Source organism: Macaca thibetana, chromosome 8 (assembly GCF_024542745.1).
Source record: "Macaca thibetana thibetana isolate TM-01 chromosome 8, ASM2454274v1, whole genome shotgun sequence".
NCBI lineage: Eukaryota > Metazoa > Chordata > Mammalia > Primates > Cercopithecidae > Macaca > Macaca thibetana.
This window is the reverse complement of record NC_065585.1, coordinates 78782665-78807895: the sequence shown is the minus strand read 5'-3', so window position 1 is coordinate 78807895 and position 25231 is coordinate 78782665. Positions and strand designations below refer to the sequence as shown.

General features: G+C 40.3%; 1 protein-coding gene and 1 pseudogene across 1 annotated transcript in view; both read left to right on the top strand.

Annotated features, from left to right (window-relative positions):
• Positions 1 to 25231, top strand: part of VXN (vexin) — a 965102-nt gene that overhangs the window by 289504 nt on the left and 650367 nt on the right. The window lies entirely within an intron of this gene.
• Positions 4136 to 6872, top strand: LOC126960682 (transcription factor NF-E4-like; annotated as a pseudogene).

Sequence of the window (25231 nt, the reverse complement as noted above, 5' to 3'; positions counted from 1 at the left end):
AATATTCTGTGGGATGAAATGAGAAGAGTGTGTACAGCGCTTATGCTGCTTGATGCTTGTCTCAAGGAAAACACTTGTGCCATTGTTTGTACTGGGAACTGAAGCAGCTGCTTTTTTCATGAAATACCATTTCACCTGAAACAATGACTGACAGACAAATTAGGGTTATTAAGAGTTTGGTATTTGACAGACATTTTCTCTAAAAGGATACAATTTTATCTCAAGGTAAACAACTGACAGGATTTGTCATCAACGACAAAGTCCAAACTTTCAAGTGAATACTAGAATTTTGGAAAATATTATCTACTACCATGAGTTTAATTCTTAACGTATTTCTGATTAGATCAATGATGATTTTAATGAATATGATTTTTTATATTGTGTAACAAAATATACCAACATTTGGAAAATCTGCATAACAAAATGAAACAATATTGTTTAAATGATGAATGTATAATTTGCAAAAGTGTGCAATGACAAAAAGATACATTCAGAACTCAAGAGAGGCCAGTGGATTTTAATGTAATAGAGTAAGAAAAAAACATTTGTAATAAAGTTTCAGATTTTACATTGCAACAAACCTGTAAGAAACTACCATTTGTCAAGTTTGGGTGTTGTATCAAAGACTATCCACAATTATATGTAAAGCCTATTAAAATACTACTCCCTTTTCCAACTGCATATGTATGTGAGGTTAGATTTTCTTCACATAAGTCAACCAAAAAAATATATTGCAACAATTTGAATGCAGAAACAGATATGTACATTTAGCTGTCTTCTATTAAATCAGATATTAAGGATATTTGCAAAAATGTAAAACATTTTTCACTATTTTTTTTGTTTTGGAAAATACAGTTTTTTTCTTACAAAAGTGTTATTTATGTTAACATGTAATAGATTTATTATAGTTATTTTTAAATAAATATTTTAAAAATTTAAATTTCTAATATGATAAATATTGATAGATATAACTCACATAAACAAGAGCTCTTTGAGATCCACAATATTTTTTTGTTATTCAGTATGACCTTTTATCACTCTTTTAAAAATTTATAGACTTTTTTTTTTTTAGAGTACTTTTAGGTGTATAGAAAAATTAAGCAGGAAGTCGAGTTTCCATAAAACTCCTCATTCCTACACACACACACACACACACACACACACACACCCCAATGCTGCCCCCCAACAATTTCCTGTATTATTAACATGTTGCATTAATGCAGTATGTTTATTATAATTGATGAATCAATACTGATACAATATTATTAACCAAAGTCCACACTTTACATTAAGGTTCACTCTTTCTGTTGTACATTCTATGGGTTTCAACAAATATATAATGACATGTGGCTGCTATTATAATGTTATACAGACTAGCTTCACTGTCCTAAACATTTTCTGTCTTCTACTTACTCATTCTTCCCTCCCTCCTCTTGAACTCCTGGCAACCACTGGTCCTTTTACTGTCTTATCTAGTTTTGCCTTCTCTAGAATGTCATGTTGGAATCTTATAGTATCATATAGTAATCATATAGCTTTTTCAGATTGGCTTCTTTTGCTTAGCAATATGCATTTAAGGTTTCTCCCTGTTTTTTTTCTAGCTAATGACTCATTTCTTTTTAGCAATGAATTATATGCCATTGTAAGAATGTTTCATGTTTGTTTATTCATTCATCTATTGATGGACATCTTGGGTGATTTCAAGTTTTGGCAATTATGAATAAAGCTGCTATAAACATTCACGTGCAGGTTTTTTGTGTATGTATGTTTTCAACTCATTGAGGTAAATTCCAAGGAGCATCACTGTTGGATTGTATGGTAAGAGTGTGTTTAGTTTTTAAGAAATTGCCAAATTGTCTGCCAAAGTGGCTATATCATTTTGCATTTCCATTCACAATGAATGAAAATTCTTGTTGCTTCACATTCTCGCCAGCATTTGGTGTTGTCAGTGTTCTGGGGTTTAGCCACTCTAACAGGTATGTAATGGTATCTCATTGTTTTAATTTGCAATTTCCTTATGACATATTATATGGAATATATTTTCATATGCTTATTTGCCATCTGTATATTTTGTTTGATGAGGTGTGTAGGCCTTTTGCCCATTTTTAATTGGGTTCTTTGTTTTCTTATTGTTGAGTTTTAAGAGTTCTTTTATATTTTTTGGATACCAATCCTATATCAGAATGTGTTTTATAAAGATGTTCTTCCAGTCTGGGGCTTGTCTTTTCATTCTCTGAACATTGGCTTTTACAGATCAGAAGATTTTTTTTCATTTTAAAGAAGTCCAGTTTACCTTTATTCTTTTATCAACTGTGCATTTGGTGTTTTGTCTAAAAAGTGATTACTAGCTCAAATTAACTTAGATTTTCTTCTTTGTTATCTTCTAGGAGTTTTATCATTTTGCATTTTACATTTAGGTCTATAAACAATGTTAATTTTTATGAAGGGTGTAAGGTCTATGTCTAGAATTTTTTTTTTTTTTTTTGCATGTGGATGTCCTGTTCTAGCATCATTTGCTGAGAAGACTATCTTTTCTCCATCATATTGCCTTTGCTCTTTTGTCAAAGATCAGTTGACTATATTTGTATGAGTCTATTTCCAGACTCTATATTCTGTTCCATTGATGTATTTGTCTGTTCTTTTAACAATACCATACTGTCTTGATTACTGTAGCTTTGTAGTAAGTCTTAATGTCTGGTAGTGTCAGTTCTCTAACTTTATTTTTCTTCTTCAATGTATTGGCTATTGTGTCTTTTGCCTTTCTCTATCAGTCATCTTAAAATAAGTTTGTTAATGTTCACAAACTAAACTTGCTGAGCTTTTGAGTAGCACTGCATTGAGGCTATAGATCAAATTGGGAAGAAATGATATTTTAACAATATTGAGTCTTCTTATCCATGCACATGAAATATCTCTCCATTTATTTAGGTCTTTCTGGACTTCTTATCCAAGTTTTATACCTTTTGTCATATAAATCTTGAACATATTTTATTTAGATTTATACCGAAGTATTTCATTGTTTTGGTGCTAATATAAACGGTATTGTGTTACTAATTTCAAACTCTAATTGTTCATTACTAATAATTGAACATAGCCTTTTAATTTGACTTTTATTTCTTCTTCTCTAGAATTTCTTCTTTTCCTCTTAAATAATTTTTTAAAGTTTTTTTTTTTTTGTTTCTCGAGATGGAGTCTCGCTCTGTCGCCCAGGCTGGAGTACAGTGGTGTGACCTCGGCTCACTGCAACCTCCACCTGCTGGGTTCAAGCGATTCTTCGGCCTCAGCCGCCTGACTAGCTAGAACTACAGGTGTGCACCACCACAACTGGCTAATTTTTCTATTTTCAGTGGAAATGAGGTTTCACCATGTTGACCAGGCTGGTCTCGAACTCCTAACCTCAAGTGATCCACCCGCCTCAGCCTCTCAAAGTGCTGGGATTACAGGGGTGAGTCACCATGGCTGACCCCTCTTAAATGATTTTTAAGAGTGTAAAGGAGTCTTGAGGTCACAATGTTTGTGAAGAGTAGTGTGTTCTGGAATGAACGTGGTCTTTGGAGCCATGTGGAAGAAACTAGTTTTCAGTTCTATCTTTAACACTTATTTTCTCTATTGCTATAGGGACCTTATTCAGCTTTTCTTTGTCTCAGTTTGCCTGTGAGCAAAATGTGATAATAAAAAATAACTACTACATAGGGCTGCCTTTGGGATAAAAGTGATAATATCTGGAGTGTGTTTGACACATAAAAGGAACACAATTAGTAGTAACTATTGATATTTATATTGTTTTGACCCAGTCATTTTACACTAGAGAATAAATCTCAAGAAAATAACTTCAAAGGTGGTACTGGGCTGAAAGACATTTTATAAAAAGTGTTTATATCAGCATTCTAAATAATAGTAGCAACATGTCTGTTTACCATATTTTGACATGTTAGAATCCAATTATGACCATAAGAAACCCATAACGCCTGTGTTATAAACTAAATTTTTTTTCTTCAAGGAAAGAATTGTTGTATTACTGATAAGAGTCATTAAGATGATTATGGTGAATCACCACCTTTAACCTTAAATTCCAGCAAAGCAATGAAGATTGGTACGCTGTAGATGTTGCCTTTCAAGATGGAACCTTCTAGAAATGGCACAGCAAAATTCTCAAGAGAAATTTTACCCGTGGAAGTTCATTCCAACTGCCGATTTGCCAGACCCAGGTTTTAGTGGCCTTCTGAAAGATTCTCCCTGGGGCCTGAAAGCTTAAAGGAATGAATAACTCCTCCCTCCTCAGGCCCAGTCCCAAGGCGCAAGGCCACTTGCACCAGCAGCCTGCGTCAGCAAGATAGCAGAAGCAGGAAGAGAGCTGGCCAGAAGACACATACTCCCTGAAGATCGAGAGGGAGGCTGTCTGGGTACTACATAGCAGTCACATCAGACTGGGAAATTTCCTGCTTACAGAGGACTATAAAACCCCTGCCCCATCCTCATTCTGGGCTGATGCCATTTTAGGTCTCAGCCCCACCCAGGTGCTTATCAAAACATGCATTGCTCCACACTGCCTCATGTTGTCTTTTAGCGTGCTCTCAGAGTTCGAACCAATACAAGAGCCTTGCATCTGGTGCCGAAACCCAGGAGGGGCTTTGGTCCATGTCCCTCGGGGACCTACCGCTTCACCTGGGAGAGCAGGCCACAGCAGCCAGACAAAGGAAGCTCCCCAGCCTCCAGTTGGCCTCTCTGTGCGTGCACATCGGTCACTTATCTCACTTAACTGGTTTCTCTGGTCCAAAAATCCAACACTGGTTCAAAAAGACTCCAGCGTGTGCCAGGCACTCGCTGATCATCAGGTCTTAGGGGGATGCCTCTAAGTAATTTGATCCTGTTCCGGGAATGAAAAAGGCAGCAGTGACCATCACTCCTTTTATTGTTTCCCTCTGGCTGTCCAGGACACCCTCCTTTTCCCTGTTCTCTGGAGCCTACCCCCGTTATGGGAAATGTCCAGTCTCCTATTCCAAAGGACAGCCCTCTAGGCTGTCTCATCAAAACCTGCAAACCTTAGGCCTCAGGCAAGACATCCGCCCTAAGTGCCTTGTCTTTTTTTTTTGCAATTCAGTCTGGCCACAGTATGCATTAGATAACGGATCCAAATGGTCCGCAAATGGAACATTCAACTTTACAATTTTAACTGATTCAAGCAATTATTGTTGACGACCGGAGAAACGGGGAGAAATTCCTTATGTCCAGGCCTTTTTGCACTCAGATCACAACCCAAGCTCTGCAATTCTTGCTCACCTATTCAAATCCTTCTTCATTCTCACTGTGCAGATTGCCTTTCACCTCCCCACCCCACCTCTTTATCCTCATTAGATCCAGCTGACTGCTGTCCACCCCTCCCAGCCCCTACCTCTCCCTCTCAACTGTCTTTTTTAACCCCCAAACCTCCTCTTTATCTTCTCAGCTGTGATCTTCTCAGCCACCATCTTCCCAGCCGCCATCTTCCCAGTAAGCAGTATTTACTTATTTTCCTACACTGTCCCCTCTTCAGGGCAATTCTAGTATTGCCTGTACCCATTTTCCTCCCCCACCACCCTCTCTTGATGCTTGTAAACCCATCCTGCCAGCTTACTCCCCTGTCTATCCTCCACTGCCTGTTAACTCAACCCCCCTTTCCCCTTCAAACCCTCAGCAGGAACCACTTCCATGTTCTTCCTTCTCTCCTGCCCATACTGGCTCAGGCGGCATCTTTGACCCATGCCCCACCCTTACTTCAGCCATCTGTGCTAGAGTGCCCCCTTCAGGAAGTAGCAGGAATTGATGGTATTGTTAGAGTTCAAGTTCCTTCTCCCTCACTGATACCTCTCAAATTTACAAAAGACTTGGTTCATTTCCAGAAGACCCTACCTTTTATGTTAGAGAGTTTCAGTACCTCACTCAGTCTTATGAACTAACTTGGCATGACCTCTATATTATCCTTTCTTCCACTCTCACCCCAGAAGACCAGGACCATATCTGGACCCTAGCTCAGGCACATGCTGATACAATTCATCACCAATCTCCTGCCCAGCCTACTGGTGCAGAGGTAGTCCCTAACCAGGATCCCACTGGGATTATCAAGACAGGGCCCCTGGACACCACCATCGAGACCACATGATTGTGTGTCTCCTAGGAGGACTCAAAAAGGGTACCCTAAAGCAGTCAACTATGAAAAACTTTCAGGAATCACCCAAGGTCCTGATGAAAACCCAGCCCTTTTTCTCTCTCATTTAACTGAAGCCATGAGAAAGTATACCAACCTAAGGCCAGCCAGCCCAAAAGGAACTACTATCTTAAACCTTCGGTTCATCTCCCAATCCACCTCTGAAATTCGGTGCAAGCTTCAGAAGCTTGACGACCACCCTCAAACCCCACAATGAGACTTTCTTAATTTAGCCTTCAAAGTCTTCAACAATTGTGATGAAGAAAGTAAACGGCAAAAATAGGAAGAGTTTCAAATGCTTGCCTCTGCCATCAAGGGTCCTGCAGGTCCACAGGGCCACAGCTCCACACAGAAGCCTCCTAGCCATCTACCTTCACCTGGTGCCTGTTTCAAGTGCAGTAATGAAGGCCACTGGTCCAGACAATGCCCAAACCCAGGTAAGCCCACCAGGCCATGCCCCCTCTACAGAAGACCCCACTGGAAGTCAGACTGTGGGTGGCTCCCACAAGGACCGCCCCCATCCCTTCCTGAGCCGGCCAAAATCTCCTACTCAGATCTCGTCAGCCTTGCCACTGAAGACTGACAGTGTCCTGGAACGGATGCCCCGCAACTGCCATCTGTTCCTCCGAGCCAAGGGTAACCCTGATGGTGGCAGGTAGGCCAGTATGTCTTTTTAAATTAATACCCAGGCAACCTACTCTGCTTTACCTAATTTTTCAGGACCCACCAAGTCCTCCCAAGTCTCTGTTGTGGGAATTGATGGACAAGTCTCCAAACTCCAAGCCCGTCTTCCACTTTTCTGCTCCCTGCACACCTTTTCCTTCACTCATTCTTTCTTAGTCCTGCCGTCATGCCCGACTTTGCTCCTAGGCAGAGACATCCTTGCAAAACTCCACACTACTCTCCACTTCCATGTTCCCCATAGTACCCAACGCATCAACCCAGACCTCTCCAGGGCTTCCAACTTTTTTCTTCTCCTCCAACCTCCCACCTTAAAACATGCTACCTTTCCTTATTCCCCATCCATAGTTAACCCTGCTGTTTGCGATACTTCCACACCCTCAGTCGCAAAACACCACACCTCCGTCCGCATTACCCTTAAAGAGCCCACCCAGTTCCTATCACAGAAGCAGTTTTCCCATCCCCCAAGCAGCTCTTATAGGCTTAAATCCTATCATTTCTTGCCTCTTCACCAGTCATCTACTCTACCTAACAGACTCCCATTTTAACACACCAATTCTATCTGAAAAAAAGCCAGATGGAACTTATCACTTAGTCCAGGACCTCAGGCTCATTAACCAAGCTGTACTCCCAGTATGTCCAGTAGTTCCTAACCCATATATTTTACTTTTTGCAATTCCCTCCAATACCACACATTTTTCTGTTCTAAACCTAAAGGATTTTTTTTTTCACAATTCCTCTACACCCTGATTCCCAAAACCTCTTTGTCTTTACATGGGAAACCCTGTTACCCACCTTTCACATCAGCTTACCTGGTGCATACTACCTCAAGGTTTTAGAGACAGTCCCCATCTTTTCAGACAGGCTCTTGCTCGCGACCTCTGTACCTTATCCCTAAAACCGTCCACTCTCTTTCAGTATGTTGATGATCTGCTCCTGTGTAGCCCCTTTCAAAGAGACTGCAACGCCCATACTATCTATCTTTTAAACTTCTTGGTAGAACGGGGGTATCGGGTCTCCCCTAAGAAAGACACAAATATGCACCCCCTCAGTCACCTATCTAGGCCTAGTTCTTACCCCAAAAACCTGAGGGCTCACAACTGACCACATATCTCTCCTCCAATCCCTCCCACCTCAGCAAGACTAAGCAAGAAATTCTCTTTTCTAGGACTGGGGGATATTTTAGGCTCTGGGTTCCCTCCTTCGCTCTACTTGCCAAACCATTATTCCAAGTTGCTAAAGGCCCTCTCCATGAGCCTTCAAACCCTGCAAAGCCTATTACCCAACCTTTCCATCTACTCCAGAAGGCTGTCACCTCAGCCCCTCTCCTCACTCTCCCAGACCACACCAAACCTTTCTCCCTCGATACCGACGAACGCGTGGAGTCGCACTAGGTGTTCTAACCCAGTCTGAGGGACCCACCCTCCAGGTTGTCGCCTACCTCTCCAAACAGCTTGAAGCCACAGTTCTCAGATGGCCTGCCGACGTCCGAGCATTGGTGGCTGCTGCTGTCCTCACCCTTGAAAGCCTAAAACCATCTCTCCATGCCAATCTAAGAGTTTATTCAACCCGTAACCTCAAAGACATGCTAGCTCACTGAAGTGTACTAAGTCTCATCTCTGCCCCACAGCTCCTCCAACTGTATGCTCTATTCACAGAAACTTCTCACATCACCATGCTAATCAGTTCCCGTCTAAACCTGGCCATGCTCTTACCTGAAGCTACAACCGCCCAAGACCCTACACACTTCTGTGTGAACACTCTTCAAACCTTTCTTTTCATTTTCCAAACCTAACAGACTAATCCCTTCCAGATGCTTCCTTTACTTGGTTTGTAGATGGTAGTTCCTTCCTACATCAAGAATGCCGGCATGCTGCCTATACTATAGTGTCACCCCCCCCACACACACACTATTGAAACCAATCCGCTCCTCCTAGGCACCACCTCCCAAAAAGCTGAACTCATCACCCTCACTTGAGCTCTCACTCTAGCAGCCAGACAACAGATCAACATATATTCAAATTCTCATTATGCGTTCCACATAGTGCACTCACACTTGTGCATCTGGAAAGAACGAGGTTTCCTAACTGCAAAAAACACTCCTGTCATAAATGGCTCTCTCATCAGCAAACTCCTTCAAGCTTCCAGGCTCCCGCAGAATGTTGCCATCATTCATTGCAGGGGCCACCAAACCCCAGACAATTCTGTATCAGCTGGAAATGCTCTAGCAGATAAGGTAGCCAAACAAGTAGCCCTACAACCTGTGCAAGGCTAGTTTCTGTCCCTGTCCTTGTTCTCTCCTCTTTACTCCTCAGAAGAAAAGGAGGACTTCTGTGCCCCAAACCTTCAAAATCAAAGACCATGGTGTGTCAAAGAAGGGCGCTTTGTTTTTCCTCACTCTCAAACAATCCCTATTCTCCAAAGTCTCCACAACTCTTTTCATGTCGGTTACAACCTCTCTTACAACCTCTCCACCCTATTGTCACTTGTCCTCACCTTTCCAGCCGTGTTCGAGAAATCACCCAGTCCTGCTCTGTCTGCCACTCAGTGTCACCCTAGGGCTCCCTTTGGCCATGGCCTTTTCCTACCTACCAAGCTTGGGGCCAGATACCTGGGCAAGATTGGCAAGTAGACTTCACTCACATCCTGCCTGATAAACGGCTCCGCTATTTCCTAGTCTTTGTCTGTGCTTTCTCTGGGTGGGTAGAAGTGTTCCCAACAACTTCAGAAGGTGCAAATGTCGTCGCACAAACTCTCACCATGCATAAAATTCCCCGCTTTGGACTCCCAACATCCATCCAGTCTGATAACGGGCCCGCCTTCATCAGCCAAATTACTCAAGGTGTCTCTACATCATTAGGTGTAAAATGGGTTCTCCACACACCCTACAGGCCTCAATCTTCAGGCAAAGTTGAAAAAATTAACTCTGTCCTTAAAGCCCAACTCACCAAGCTGGCTCTAGAAACCTGCCAGTCGTGGACAAAAAAATCTCCTTGTCGTCCTCATGAGACTCCATGCAACACCAAAGGCACCCTTTTTTTTTTATAGCCCCTTTGAAATCATGTATGGCTGAAATTTTATCTTGGAGCCTCCACCCTTACCAGACCCTGAGCCACTTGAGAATTACTTCCGCTTCTTAATCCAGACACGGTCTTTCATTCGTAAAGCAGCAAATGAGGCCATGCCCCTCCCTGTCAACACCTCCTTATCCTCTCAACATAACTGTCTTGCAGGCACAGAAGTGTTTATCTGCCAACTTGACTCTCACAAAAACCTCCAACTGAAGTAGACAGGCCCCTACGCTGTGATACTCTGCACGCCAACTGCAGTGAGAGTCCAAGGACTCCCCAACTGGATGCATCACACCAGGGTCAAGCTCACCCCCGAGGCTACTCCTTCCTCCAAAACATTAACAGTGGGCAACACCCTCAGAGTCCCTGTATGTAATAACCTAAACAAACAAACAAACAAACAAAAAATCCTTAAAGGTAGGAGGAAGCCAAAGATGGCAACAGAATGAATGACCTCCACTACGGATCATCAAACATTACAGTCCTGCCACTTGGGCTGAGGATGGTTCATGGGGTTATCACACTCCCATATATATGCTAAATAGAATAATGAGACTACAGACGGTTCTAGAGATAATCACTAACCAAACCGCCTCAGCCCTGGAAATGCTCACACAACAACAAAACCAAATGCATGCAGCAACGTATTAAAACAGGCTAGCACTAGACTACTTATTAGCAGAAGAAGGTGGGGTCTGTGGCAAGTTTAATATCTCCAATTATTGTCTTAACATAGATGATAATGGAAAAGCGGTTCTACAGATTGCTTCAAACATCAGAAAAGTAGCCCATGTACCAGTCCAAACCTGGAAGGGATGGGACCCGACAAACCTTCTAGGAGGATGCTTCCCTAATTTAGGAGGATTTAAAATGCTAGTAGGGACAATAATCTTCATTATTGAGTTCCTCCTATTTCTCCCCTGTGTTAGCCCACTGATAATAAAAGCCATTAAAACTCTTGTTGAAACTACAGTTAGCTGCCAGACAATCGAGAGGATGCTCCTGCTACAGAGACATGATGGATGCCAACCTGTCTCTCAAGAATACCCCAAAATTAAGTTTTTCTTTTTCCAAGATACCCACACCACCCCTATGTCATGCGTGAAGTAGTTATGGAGAAAGTCGTCCCTTTTCCCTTTTCTATAACCAAATAGGAATAAAAGATTCTCCCCGGGGCCTGAAAGCTTAAGGGAATGAATAACTCCTCCCTCCTCAGGCCCAGTCCCAAGGTGCAAGGCCACTTGCACCAGCAGTGTGCGTCAGCAAGATAGCAGAAGCAGGAAGAGAGCTGGCCAGAAGACACACACCCCTTGAAGATCGAGAGGGAGGCCTTCTGGGTACCATGTACAGTCACGTCAGACTGGGACACTTCCTGTTTACAGAGGACTATAAAACCCCTGCCCCATCCTCATTTGGGGCTGACGCCATTTTAGGCCTCAGGCCCTCTGCACCCAGGTGCTTATTAAAACAGCGTGTTGCTCCACACCGCTGGTGGTGTCTGTTGGCGCGCTCTCAGAGTTTGAATTGATACAAGAGCCTTGCACCTTCAACATAAAGTTTCCCTCAAAGTGGATTTTGTTTTGGTTTAGTTTTGGTAGGAAAAAAGAAAGTTATTGTTTCTATTCTCTGCTTCTAAAATGCATTTTGTTTTTTATTTTATGAGCTTTACCTTTCTGATTTCAATGACATTTTGTTCAGTTAAGATATTTCTGGCTGATATTTCATTAAAAAAATTACCTATTAGAAGTAGAATTTTAAATAACTTGGGCTTCTTTCTTTTTTTCGTTTGTTTGTTTGAGACAGGGTCTCACTCTGTCACCCAGGCTGGAGCTCAGTGGCATGATCACGGCTCAGTACAGCCTTGACCTTTTGTGCTCGAGTGATCCTCCAGCCTCAACCTCCCATGTAGCTGGGATCACAGGTGTGAACCACCATAGCTGGGTTTATTTTTGGATTCTTTGTAGAGACAGAGTTTTGCCATGTTGTCCGAGCTGATCTTGAACTCTTGGGCTCAAGTGATCTTCCTGCCTTGGTCTCCCAAAGTGCTAGGTTTACAGGCTCGAGCCACTGTGCCTGGCCTTGCTTTTGAAATGATGTTCAATGCCATAAACTTTTTTTTTAGTAGAAAATTAAAAGCTATTGAAATTGTCCCTTTTATTAACAAGCCTTATAGAAGTAGTTGTCCCAGGGAAAAGCAAATTTTTACTCATCAAAGGTTAGGATACTTCATGTTACAATAAGATAATTCTGGGAAAGATAATCTGTTGACTATAATGTGCATAGACATTCCGGTTTTGTTTCTAAAATAAGCCACAAATGACTTATTTTCAAGGACTTTCCTATGGTTAAATCAAGTTTAGCCTAAAGCTGTCTCCTTACATATTTTAAATTTGCCCCAAAGGTTTCTCTGTACATTGCGAACTATAACCTAAATGGAGTTGTATACAGACTGTAGTTTACTATTCTGCCAATCACCAAGTTTAGACACTCAAAGGTGGCCAACTGTTCAAACTGTGTTGAAATAAGGCAAACGGTGAGCAGTAACCAATCTGGCTGTTTCTGTCCCTCACTTTCGTTTTCTGTACATCACTTTCCTTTTTCTGTCCATAAATCTTCTCCCACGTGGTTGCACTGGAGTCTCTACACTGGCATCCCTATTCTGGCTTGGGAGACTGCCCGACTTACAAATTGTTTTTTGCTCAATTAAACTCTTTTAAATTTAATTCAGCTAAAGTTTTTAACAGATGGCATCAGAAGTGGGATCTGAAATAGAGCTTCAAACGATCCCCTGAAGCACTGAGTGACCAAGCAAAGTACCTGCTGGACCCATTATGCCCATTGCTCTCTCGGGGCAGCTGGGGATCATGGTAAGTTTTCTCTCAGATTCCAAATCGCCACAAATTTCTGTTTTAAGCTCTCCGAGTTTCTTTGAGCAAATTTCTGATCCAAACGGGGTTTGGAAGTCCCAGAAACTGGACTGAGGCCAGGATTGGATTTGATTTGGTAATGAACCGGCTTGGATCCTTTAAAGTCCTCTTACTTCTGACTGAGTCAGAAAGAAACGTAGTAAATGGCAATATTGCAGGGGATGTAACATTTGGCTTTTGGAAATTCACAGGGATTTTTGTGTTCTACCTCTTTGTTTCATTTTTCTTGCATGCTTAAGTTGGAAAAAAATCATTGGCTAAGTTGATCCAGGGAACCTGAGAGCCAAAGCCAATATTTGAGGTAAAAATGGGATCCTTAATTTCTGAAGAACTGAGTTTCTTCCAGCTTATACATGCATAAGTATTAGGCCCCAGAAGCTGCAAAGTCTTACAGGAATGGCAACATCTTACTAAAGTTACAGTGAAATGTTCCAAATGAACAATACTGCACGGAATTGTATTTGAAAATGAAGGCTCCCAAATGAGTCTAATCTTGGGATGCCTATTGATACGCAGAAGCTTCTAAAAAGATTTCAACATTTTTATTTAAAAAATTTATAAAGGGCAAATAGAAAGCTTAAGTGGCTAAATGATTTAAAAATTTAAGTCTGCTAACCTTTTGGCTTGGCTACTATCCTGCCTCAAAGGTGGAAAGAAAGCTATCCGAGATAAGGTGTTTATAAAAGGTAGACCTCAAGTAAAATAGGCTTGTTTCTTTTTCAGATCTATCCATGCTGAATCCAGGCATCCAATGCTTTACTGGCCCTGTTTCTTAATGGGCTCCACCTATTAGTCTGAACTCGGTAATTTTAGCTAAAAAACAGTAGCTAAGTTAAGAAGAACACCCTATTAAAGCAAAATACACCTTTCTGGAATTTAATTGGCTACCTTGAATCTCTTTTCTAAAAGAAATGTACATCTATTAAGGAAATCTCCATTTTTAAGGATGTCTGCCTATGTACATTTGAAACTCTTACCACATTCTTTTAAATTTACATAAGAAGTCATACCTTTCTTTAAGGTGCCTTTCTGGCCATCTTGTCCTAAGTGAACTTTTGAGTATTTTTTTTTTTCCCCTTGGTTTGAGCAAATAATGATGCAATATTTAGGCCTAAACTCTTAGCTCTATGCTTATAAAATATAATTTTTTTTTGTTCCACCTGAGTTGTCCTTTTAGAAATGCAAATTTGTTGCCTAATTAACAATTGCTTAGGGCAATGAAATTGATAATTGTAAGATTGATAGAACGAATGGGGAAAAGAAAAATTATTTAAAAACAAATTGCCTTTCGGCAAATGAAAATCCTTTATGACAGCTATAAGATCTGCTTCTATGTGTTTGTGTGTCCATATGTGTAATGGGTATGTGATATTTGGCAAATAAACCTAGTTTTTAAATTGTTGGTAAAATAAAAGTGGTTTCAAAATTATCAATTGAATATAATTAGATACTTGCTTGATTTGACTGAGAGCTTACATCTTTGGTTTAAGAGTCTCTGGATTCAGGGGTCTACATAGTGACCATGGTGAGGTCTGAAGATATGTTCTTACTGCCTAGACCAGCAGCTACAAGCCAGAATTAAGCCCAATGTGAGCCCTTCTTCCTCTGCTTTCCCTGCTTTGCCTTCTGGCTATTTTGGGAGGAGTTGGATCCTCCAGATGTCAAAGGCCTGTGAACCATAGCAACTCCATCTTAAATAGGGGCTGGGTAAAATGAGACTGAGACCTACTGGGCTGCATTCCCAGACAGTTAAAGCATTCTAAGTCATAGGATGGGATAGGAGGTCAGCACAAGATACAGGTCATAAACACTTTGTTGATACAACAGGCTGCAGTAAAGAAGCTGGCCAAAACTCACCAAAATCAAGATGGTGAACAGAGTGACCTCTGATCATCCTACCGCTACACTCCCACCAGTGCCATGACAGTTTACAAATGTCAGGGCAATGTCAAGGAATTACCCTCTATGGTCTAAAAAGGGGTGGCATGAATAATCCACCCTTTGTTAGCATATCGTCAAGAAATAACCATGAAAATGGGCAACCAGCAGCCCTGGGTGCTGCTCTGTCTATGGAGTAGCCATTATTTTATTCCTTTTTATTTTTTATTAAGAAAGTCTTAATAAACTTGCTTTTGCTTTGCTCTGTGGAATTGCAAGATCCAAGAACCCTCTCTTGGGGTCTGGATCGGGACCCTTTTTCTGTAACACAGGTGTAGTCTTCACAGCTCTGTCTTCTGTCCTAATGGACTCAGACAGACCCTGACCTTCATAATCCTCTTGGGTGCTACACGGCTACTTGGGACCTAGAATTACTGGAGGAAGACATTAAGGAAGCTAACTGTGTCATAATTTCAAAATTCTTTTCAGTAATTTAAAATTGTAGAGTCATGATATGTTAAATTAAGTAATACATAATCATAAACTATCTGAATCATTTGTAAGTGAAGATACTGAAATATGAATTATTAAACATGAGTTTAAGTCTATATACCTTGACATATTATTTTTATATAGTTTAGAAAAGCTAAATATATTTAGATCTCTTAGTAAATAATACTTTGAAGAACTATTGAAACAGGAGGAGTTTCCTTATCCCCTTGCAGGGCATGTGGCAGGGGGAGTGGCTCGCTTCTTCAGTGCCCCACAGCTCAAACCTCTAGGAAGAGCATGCAGATGGGCAGGTTGTGGGGAGTGTTTTTGGGCTCCAACCCCATGGCAGCGTCTAGGGTTGAGTGTTTACAGCTCCCAAAGCCCCAGTGTGTGTGAGTTACAGGGTGCTCTTTCAGTTTTGCTGTCTGCATGTGGCTTGTGTTAATCAGCTCAGTTAGACCCTCTGCCTTATCGCAAGGACAGAGGGCTTTCTGTATCCTGGGGTTCTTGCCCTTGTGTGCCAGAAAAATCAGATCACACGTAGGCTTGGAGAATGAGAGGTTTTTAAATTTTTTTTTTATTATTATACTTTAAGTTCTAGGGTACATGTGCACAACATGCAGGTTTGTTACGTATGTATTTATTGAAGGGTGGAAGTAGCTCTCAGCAGACGGATGGGGATCCAGAAGCAGGATGGAGTGGGAAGGTCATTTTCCCCTGGAGTCATACTGCTCAGCAGCCGGGCTCTCCCCTGTCTGCCATCAGCTGAATTCCACATTGTTCTGCTGTCTATGGCCTGCTGGCATCTGCTGGTGCCTGTCAGTGTGCTCTTTCACTTCTCTGCTCCTCTTGACGTCCAGCTGCTTGTGTGTGTGCCTGCTAGGGTCTCAGGGTATTTACAGGCACAGGATGGGGGACATAGTGGGCCAGAGTGGTCTTGGAAAATGCAACATTTGTGCATGGAAACTGGAGTGCCTGTCCCTATTTAGGTCCGTGAGCACAGGCCTGAGCTTGGAGCCCTCACCAGGGAGCCCACCTTTCTCTACCCAGCACTTCCCTGCCCCCCTCCCATATTATTTTTCTAAAAAATTATAAAATGGTTTTTATCTACAAATACTGATAAGACCATTCAAAATTACTTTCTAGGGTTTTCACTAGAAATTAGGGTTACTAAGAGTTAAAAACTAGTAGATATGAGAGAACAATTCTGTATACATAATGTATAAGCAAAAGCAAAATATGCATTTGGTAAGGAAAGTTATAAAGGCATAAAAATGTGTGTTAAAACTCTTGTCTGGTTTAAAGTTACTTAAAGGTTTCCAATTGAAGAAGTAAAAGAATAGATAAAACAAGATAAATATAGAAAGGGAAAAATATAAAACAAAAGTTTTATGGAAATCTTGTGGTTAAAAGATGACAGACTTGATCAATTTATTTATGTTTTATTAAAACTAGTGTTAATAGTGATAATACACTAATAAAAAAGTAAAACTTGATTTTCTCTATTCAATAAAAATTCTGTGCAGTATTAATATGACACAGTAAAATATTTTCATTCACCTTTTGATTAAACTGCAAAAAGAAAAAAAAAGAGAGAAAAGAAGAAGAGACAGATTCTGTCTTGTGTCTTTTGATTGTTTGGGAAACTGAGTCTCTTTTATCAAAGAGTACAGGTTTTTGTTTTCAAAAATCTTCTTTGGTTTTTAAAAATCACTTTGGTTAAATAAATGACTTGTTTTTTGGTGGCCTGTGATCCTGTTTTGGTCAAGTATTTTAAACCTTTGACATATTTGACAGGTTTCCCAAAATCAAATCTTAGCTTCAAAATTCTTTTCTGACCTCTAACTTTAGGGTGGTGCAGAGGGGCCCTGAAGCATCCAAAAGAGAGGTAAAGAGGATTATCTGGCATGTTAAGTTTACATAGGAAGCATTGACAAACCAAAAATAATGTTCCACCTTCTTCAGCTTATTTTTTTTTTTTTTTTTTTTTTTGAGACGGAGTCTCACTCTGTAGCCCAGGCTGGAGTGCAGTGGCCGGATCTCAGCTCACTGCAAGCTCCGCCTCCCGGGTTCACGCCATTCTCCGGTCTCAGCCTCCCAAGTAGCTGGGACTACAGGCGCCCGCCACCTCGCCCGGCTAGTTTTTTTTTTGTATTTCTTAGTAGAGACGGGGTTTCACCGTGTTAGCCAGGATGGAAGCTTATTTTTTAATGAATATGATTAACATGTTTCAAAATTGTATGAGATTTCTAAAATTCTAATGTGTCTGAATGTATGCTATCAATAATAATCATGGTTATTAGGTTAAGTTATTGTAGACCACAGAAATAATAAAATTTCCTTGTCAATTGTATCTTTATGACTATTTAAAGTCATTTGCAGCTGGGCGTGGTGGCTCACACCTGTAATCCCAGCACTTTGGGAGGCCAAGGAGGGCAGATCACAAGATCAGGAGTTCAAGACCAGCCTGACCAACATAGTGAAACCCTGTCTCTACTAAAGATACAAAAATTAGCTGGGTGTGGTGGTGTCCACCTGTAATCCCAACTACACAGGAGGCTGAAGCAAAGAATCGCTTGAATCCAGGCAGCGGAGTTTGCAGTGAGCCGAGATCACACCACTGCATTCCAACCTGGGTGACAGAGTGAGACTCCATCTCAATAAAAAATAAATAAATAAATAAATAAATAAATGAATAAATAAGTAAAGTCATTCCCATAGCTAATTGCTTAATTCTGATGCAGTTTCTGAAAACTTCACAAGCACAGAAAATTCTAGAATATGGTGTCTTTAAGGAGGTACATGAAAAGATGGAAAGGACTCTGAAAAGCACTCTTAAATACAGGTTTCTGATAACTTTAGAATCATATCATTTGAACCGGATAAGAATTTCTGGAACTTTAATGAAAAGACTCACTAGTTTATAAAACTACTAACCCAAGCAGAACAAAAATTAATTTACTATGAAGAAAATATTTTGCCAAATTTTCATGCTAAATAAGCCAATACTGAAACTGTTTAGATACACAATTTGAATGAACTCCCTGGTCTAATTTAAATTACCTATGATAACCCATCAGTTATCAGTGCTATGTACCTAATTGGAGACACAACTGGTATTTAAGGGGACAAAAGTCTAATGTTAAGCATAGACTCATGGAGAACCAGGATGGGCACCTTAATCCCCATGAGTCCTTAAAGTTTTGTTTTTGAAAGTTCTGTATTCCATGACTTATCATGGAAAAGATAAAATGATCCAAATTAAATATATATTGGTGTGGTGACTCCTAAGTTGCTAAAATAGTTTATGACTAATGTTTGGTTTGTCAAACCCATATTCCTGGGAAGACAATTAAAAACTTCAGGTTCATGGAGCCTCAGTGAGAGTCCATGGGGGAGGAGGATGCCTACTTCCTCGTCCTTGATCAGAAACTTTTCTAGATGCAGGGAAACTTGAACCATGTCTGTCAGACCCACGACTGCCACAAGAAGATGTCTCAAGCCCTGACCCATGAATTGAAGAAAGACACTTCCAGTTTTCAGAGGGAGATGTTCTTCCATGATAAATGGCCCGGGAGGGCTGGATGGCCACCACAACCACAGAGAGAGTGCTCCAGGTGCTCCAGAAAGAAAATGACAGCAACAGGCAGAAGCTGGCTGACTGCAAGTCTAACTTCCAGTCTTTCCTGAGAGGTCCTTTGGCTCCTGGGGCTCTGCCTGGAGCCCACAGGGGCCTGGAAGTACCAGGGGGACTGTAGACCCCCAGAGCCCCCAGGAGGGATGTGGGTCACAATGTGAGGTCTTGGTTCCAGAGCACCTGCTGGGTTTATTCTGTTTTCCCTGTAGCTAGGCCCTGAATGCCCAGAGACTCTGCAGAACATCAGCCGGTGCTGCTACCTTTAAAGCATTTGTGATTGATGTCTTGTTTAGCTACGATTTATTAGTTGATGCTGAAATTGCTCTTATTGGAGTTTGATAGATAGCATTAGGATTGTTAAGTACTGTTTTTCAAATACAGATTGTTTAATATAAAAAGCCCAAAGGCTGCTGAAAGAAATTCTAATCTTTTATTTGTGTAATACTTTTCTCATATAAGACTCAAAACTCTTCTATGTATTTTCCCTTATGTGTGGTTTTGTAAAGAAATCCTGGCCTAGCATCCTGGCTTAGGAGATATGGTCTCTGACAAAGTCTGTACAGGGTAGGGTAAAGTCACTTCTGAAAGGTCTCAGCTTTAATTACAGTTTCTCCCTGTCATGGATCTTAACCACTAACACACACATAGTGGTAACCTAATGCTCTGCTATCTCAGAGAAGAGATAACTTGGAAGAAATTGTGTATAGATAGTTAAGAAGAAAGGAAGGAAAACGGGAGAACAGAAAGAGAAAGACAAAACAGAAAGAATGCTCTAAGTCTATCATCTTTTTTTTTTTTTTTTGAGACGGAGTCTCGCTCTGTCGCCCAGGCTGGAGTGCAGTGGCACAATCTCTGCTCACTGCAAGCTCCGCCCCCTGGGTTCACACCATTCTCCTGCCTCAGCCTCCCGTAAGTCTATCATCTTAACAAGAGATAAAATCATCAGAAGTATTCCAGAAACAGACAAGACTTGAAAGGCAAACTACAAACACAACTTTGAATCTTTTGTGATGTCAAATTTTTACTAATTCATGAAGTATGTTTTAAACTCCTTTATAGTTTCCTCGTTCCAAGTCTTTCTCTTGATTAATACAATTATGCATTTAAATGAAATAACACTATATTATTTCTTAAATTCAAAATTATACAAATGCTTTAGTCAAGTGACATTATGCTATTTTTACTTCTTCAGTACTATTTTCTCTTTTCTAACCTTTAATGAATGTAATTGATCATTTATTGTTTTAACAAAATCTCACAAAGTCCCCAAGTTTGCAGGTGGTTCTCTAGACCTTGGCATTAAGGCCCCTATGGTATCTGTTATAGGTGGTTGTGGCTGGGAGGAGACTCAGTCTTCCTGCTACCAAGCAAAAAGGAACCTCTGGGGCAGTTTGGGAGAGGCGTTAAGCTTATAAAATTATTGCCGTGACTATTTCCCTCCTAGTGAGCTATTGAAATAAATTATCAGATTTAATTCTTCCTTTGAGAGTGAAGTCACTGTCCTGTAGGTTTTCCAGGACACAGGGCCCAAAGGTTGCAGCCAAGGGCACACCCTGCCAGCAAACAGACTACCTGCCTCTCCTTCTAACCTGATGATGTACTCATTTTCAAATAACTGTTATTGAGATGCCAAGAGAACAAAATTAAAAACTTTTTTGAAAAAAAAATCACTCTCTCACCCCAAAGCACTCCAACTCTTTTTCATTTTTGCATATAACTTTCCAGTCTTGTTGGTAGGTAAATCTATTTTACGTAGTTGTAATTTCATATCCTCTTTCTTAAAATAATGTTATTTAGAATCTGTTGCTTTCAAAAGCCACAGTTGCTGTTTACCTCTGTAGGTGACTTTTCATGAAGCCTGTGTTCATGCACCCCAAGTACAAAGGACCAGAAGAGAGAGCGTTATCATTACATAATCTTGGCACTGATTTCTAAAATCTCTAGCATGTTATCTGGCCTTCCCAGATTGACCTAAATTTCAATCTGTGCTCACGCATTAAACTATCCCCTTCTGCAGTATTTCATTCAATGTTGTGTGAAAATAAATAGATATCTAACATTTTAAGTGGATATATAATCTTTTTTTTTTTAAAAGCTACCAAGAATTACTTTAGCTTATTAACAATAAACTGGCAAAATGTTGCCATGGAAGATGTGACGTCACCAGGACAATGATTGTGAGAACCTTGTCTGGAGAATGATATTCACAGAGAAGAATGAAAAAGAAAGAAAAGCTTTCATTTGCCAACAGATTGAATAACCCAACAAAAGAAAGTAGTAGGTACGGTTGAAATTCCATGACTTTTCTCTTTTAGTGTTCTAAGGATCATTAAAGCTGTAATTTTTATCAAGAGACTTATTGCGAAAGAAATTTTGGTTTTCCTAGCTTAATTGCCTGTTACGAATTCAGATTTTACAAATTACTTAAGCATATTTGCAAAATTCTGTTTTATTCCTATTCACATGAAAATGAAAAAAAGACTTCAAAAGAATCTATTAGGAAATATCAGGGAATAATATTTTGGTGATTTTCTATTTTTTTTTCAAGGCACATTTAAAATTCTTACAGCTTTTTTCTGTTTGAGTGGGAAAATGATCATATTTTAAATATTGAAAGGCTCAGCTTATATGATTTATAAAGAACATTTTTATTTTACAAATAAGAAAAGATATTTTTTATTTGTGGAATCACAAATATTGTAGATATATTTTCTTTGAAAACATATTTTCATCCTTCTTTCCTATTTCATCATACCAATGAATAATGACTTAAGAAGTCTTCCAATCACTCCTCTGCTGTATTAGTGTTCTCACACTGCTAATAAAGACACATCCAAGACTGGGTAATTTCTAAAGGAAAGAGGTTTAATGGACTCACTGTCCCAATGCCTGGGGAGGCCTCACAATCATGGTGGAAGGCAAAGGAGAAGAAAAGGCACATCCTACATGGTGGCAGGCAAGAATGTGCAGGAGAACTCTCCTTTATAAAACCATCATATCTGCTGAGATTCACTATCAGAGAACAGAACAGGAAAGACCCAGCCCCATGATTCAATTATCTCCCACTGGGTTCCTCCCACGACACATGGGGGTTATTACAATTCAAGGTTGAGATTTGGATGGAGACACAGAGCCAAACCATATCATCTGCCTTCAGGCACAAATAAGTCTTGATCTAATGGAACGACAACTTTCTTCTAAGATGTTAAAACACCTTTCTGTCTGTCTGTCTGTCTGTCTCTGTCTCGCTCTCTCTCTTTTTTTTTGACAGATCTGGACTCCAGGCTGGAGTGCAGTGGCACAATCTCAGCTTACTGCAGCCTCCTTCTCCCGGGCTCAAGCAATCCTTCTACTTCAGCCTCCCAAGTAGCTGAGACTACAGGTGCCTGCCACCATGCCCGACTAATTTTTTTTTTTTTTTTTTTGTATTTTTGTAGAGACAGAGTTTCGCCATATTGCTCAGGCTGGTCTCAAACTCCTGGGCTCAACTGATCCACCTGCCTTGGCCTCCCAAAGTGCTGGGATTACAGGCATGAGCCACCCGGTAAGATCTGTCACAGGCATAAACTGTCAAGATAGCACAGTGGATGTTTGGCATTTTCCATTTCCCCTTTTGAGGTCTCTTTTCCTCTAGTCCCCAGCTGCTGCCCTGCCTGCCACACACCCGTGATAGCAGCTCTGGGCCAACAGTGCTGGGTGGCCACTCAGATCATTGTCCTGATTCATTGGGCCTGGGTTTCATTTCCATGGCATTTATTCCTTTTTCTCTTCAATAGGTAATTTCCCTTTATTGTCCCAAGGCCACTTTATTGAGGATTCCTGAAGACTCACAGGAATGTATAGCTCTAATTGTAAAGTAAAGTTTGTTCACCATAATAGAAAGTGAACTTTTTGTTTTCTTCTGGTGAAGCCGCCCTAACTCCTTTCAGATCCTGTGATTTCTTTCCATGTGGAGTTGTAGGTGCCTCTGTGTGTGCTGCTCACACGGTAGGCGCTCCCTAAGTGGGGCAAGATGAGGTCAGGAGCAGATGGACTGAGCTGCTGAGGCTGAATTATCAGGCTTCCTTTTAAAAACAGCTCCTCCTAAGCCTTTGGGACAGACCTTAGCAATGTATTCACGTGTCATATGCTTTTATAAATTTGCGCACAGAAAAAGATATTTTAGCCACCCTCAGTCAACAGTGCTCTCTTACCTCTCTGACTTGCCCTTGTGTTTAGTGGTGTTGGAGAGGGAATGTTGTATATTTTAGGGTACTGATAAGAGAAAATTAAGTTGGTGATATACTTAATTTACATTTCATGGGTGATATTTATGTGGTTTGTGATCATTTCTGTGATTAGTAGTTATAGCTAGGTGTCCTAGCAAATGAATAGTTTTCAGGAATACTTCTACCACCCACTATGCTGAGCCACCTAGCGCCATGATATAAAGGTGCCAAGCCAATGTTCGTACGTCATGAATGTGTCCCGTTGCAGGGGCCCCCAGCCCCCGGGCTTCTGATTGGTACCAGCACATGACCTGTTAGGAACCGAGTCGTGCCGCGGGAGGTGAGTGGCGGGCAAGCATTACTGCCTGAGCTCTGCCTCCTGTCAGATCAGCGGCAGCATTAGACGAACCCTAATGTGAACTGCGCATGCGAGGGATCTAGGTTGTGTGCTCCTATGAGATTCTAAATAATGCCTTATGATTTGAAGATGAAACCATTCCATCTGTCCCTTCCAGCCCGCGGAAAAATTCTTTTTCACGAAACCAGTTCCTGGTGCCAAAAAGGTTGGGGACCGCTGTCCTATTACACCTCTTACCAGGAGTGTGTAGGTAAGGGGTAGAGAAGCATGTTTAAAATGTCATAAGTTAGTCTATGAAAAATTCCTCCTATCCTCAGATGTAGAAAATTGGTAAGCAGAGGATTTGGTTTGCATTGAAGCCTGTGCATAACTGTAGCATTCTAGTTGGAGTACATAAGATAATGCAACATCTACAATGATCAGCACACGAATATACTTATTTTTCTTTTGGGATGGGAATTGTGTGAAATAGAATCAATCAGAATATTTTGATTTTTAGGGCAAACACCTGTAGTTGTACTAAAAACAACGAGTATGTCTGTGTACGAGGTTGAATGACTTATATATCCCAAACCCCAATATGGAAAACAAATTTTGATCAACTATACTCCAAAAAAGACCGAAGTATTTTTCTAGTTGCATTACAGAAGATGATACTACAAAATAGCTATTGTATAAAGAAGCTACCAAAGAGCATTAAACCAAAAAATGAAACAGAAAACAATTATAAAGGTATGTTAGGCAGCTAGTTAATGAAATTATGTCAATTTCTTAGAGTTTGTAATATTTATGGTATTTGCCAGCATTTAATTTTTAAAATTTATTGTGATTTCTATTCTCATTCTAATTTTCCATATTCTTGTATTTTGTAATTTTGTATTATTTTCTTTAAAGAGAGCCCCCAAATTGTATAAGCTTTTGACTTTACAAAACTTGGATCTGCCTTTGAATGAGATGAGATGAGCTAAGTCAAGCTGATACCTGGCATCTGACATAGTGAATTAATCAAATAAGAAATGAATTTAGTAAGAAAAGGAAAAAATAGTCAAAGTACTATAAGCTAGACAAGGAGAACGTGTATTTTTAAAAATAACAACATATTTTCTGATGGTGGATATGATGTGCATAGGTGTAGATGGGATTATTTAAGGGAAAGTATGTGGATTGGTTGTATATTTTAATTTTTACTATGTTTATTTGGCTCCACTTCCTTCTCTCATTCTGAAATATCCTATTAGTTGCTTAACAATGGAAGAATATTAATGCTAAGCATTTTTTAAAGCCTAGCTGTGAACTTGGGTTATATTTTGTTTTGTTTTCTTTTTTTACCAGCTAGATTTTAAAAATAGACTCTTCCATTTATATTAGAGGAATTTTCTCCAGTCCACACAATCCCAAAACATGTATAGTAAGATACTCAATAAATAACTGAATTGAATTGTCTTTCCTATCTACTTATCCAGGGCTTTGTCCAGGGGAGCATACTTTTCATCTCAAGTATATTCATAAATTTCGCTCCTTAGAAAGTATAACTAGTGTCAGGGACACGTCAAGCTACAGATTATTATATTGTCCTAGAACCAGTTTGTTTTTGGTGCTGGCTGTATAAATTCTTGTTACGATGATTAGTTAATTTTAATCTTCATTCCAAATGTCTGAAGTTCTGCGGCAAGCAAAGGCACATTGCTGGTGGTAGATTCTTGTCTCTGGAATTTGCATTCCTTGTTAACCTTTCAAGATGGGATGTCTCTGATCCTTTCTATCCCAAACACATACCCAAAGTCCTCATAAAGTG